This window comes from Octodon degus, unplaced genomic scaffold (genome assembly GCF_000260255.1).
Source record: "Octodon degus isolate 3935 unplaced genomic scaffold, OctDeg1.0 scaffold00076, whole genome shotgun sequence".
Classification (NCBI taxonomy): Eukaryota; Metazoa; Chordata; class Mammalia; order Rodentia; family Octodontidae; genus Octodon; species Octodon degus.
The window spans coordinates 5897885-5898610 of NW_004524652.1; positions in this window are offsets into that span (position 1 = coordinate 5897885).

A 726-nucleotide genomic window follows, 5' to 3' on the forward strand; every position below is an offset into this window, starting at 1 on the left:
AAAAAAAAAAAAAAAAAAAGACTAGGATGTAGCCCAGGGTTTAACCCCCGGTACTACGAAAACAAGCAAATAAATATCACCACTTTCTCAAAGACTCAGAAGGCACTTGAGAGACTAATTTTTCTTGGTTTTTTGAGATACGGTCTCAGTGGGTAACGCAGGCTGGACTGCAGCCCATGCCAATCTTCCTGCCTCAGTTTTCCACGTAGAGACTACCTGGCACACGAACCTAGTTATTACCCACAGTTTACAGAAGGGGAAACCGAGACCCAGAGGATCAACTTTCCAAGACTGCCGTGAGGAATCGGCAAAGTGAGCAGTCGGGGAAGGTACTCATTCCGCACGCACTGTACTTAGATCAGAAGAATGTTAGATGCCCCAGGCCCTGGCGACAAGTGTCCTGGGAGTGCTGCCAGCAAGAGCTGTTTGCCGTTCTCCAGACTCCCAAAATGACCATCCGGTAGAGGCTCAGCTGTCCCTTCTCCCAGCATGCGGTTCGGTTGTTATCTTCGGTTCAGGCACTGGACCCTCCTACCAAGCGGGATCCCCAGTCCTATTTAAATTTATTTTGAGGGAGGGTCTCGCTTTCTACCGTCTTGCCTCAGCTTCCCTCTCATACTGCTGGGCCTCCCACGCTGCCACCACGCCCGGCACAATGCAAATTTTCTGGCTGGAAAGTTTGAGTTTACTTGGGAAAAAGTGTGTGTGTGTGTGTGTGTGTGTGTG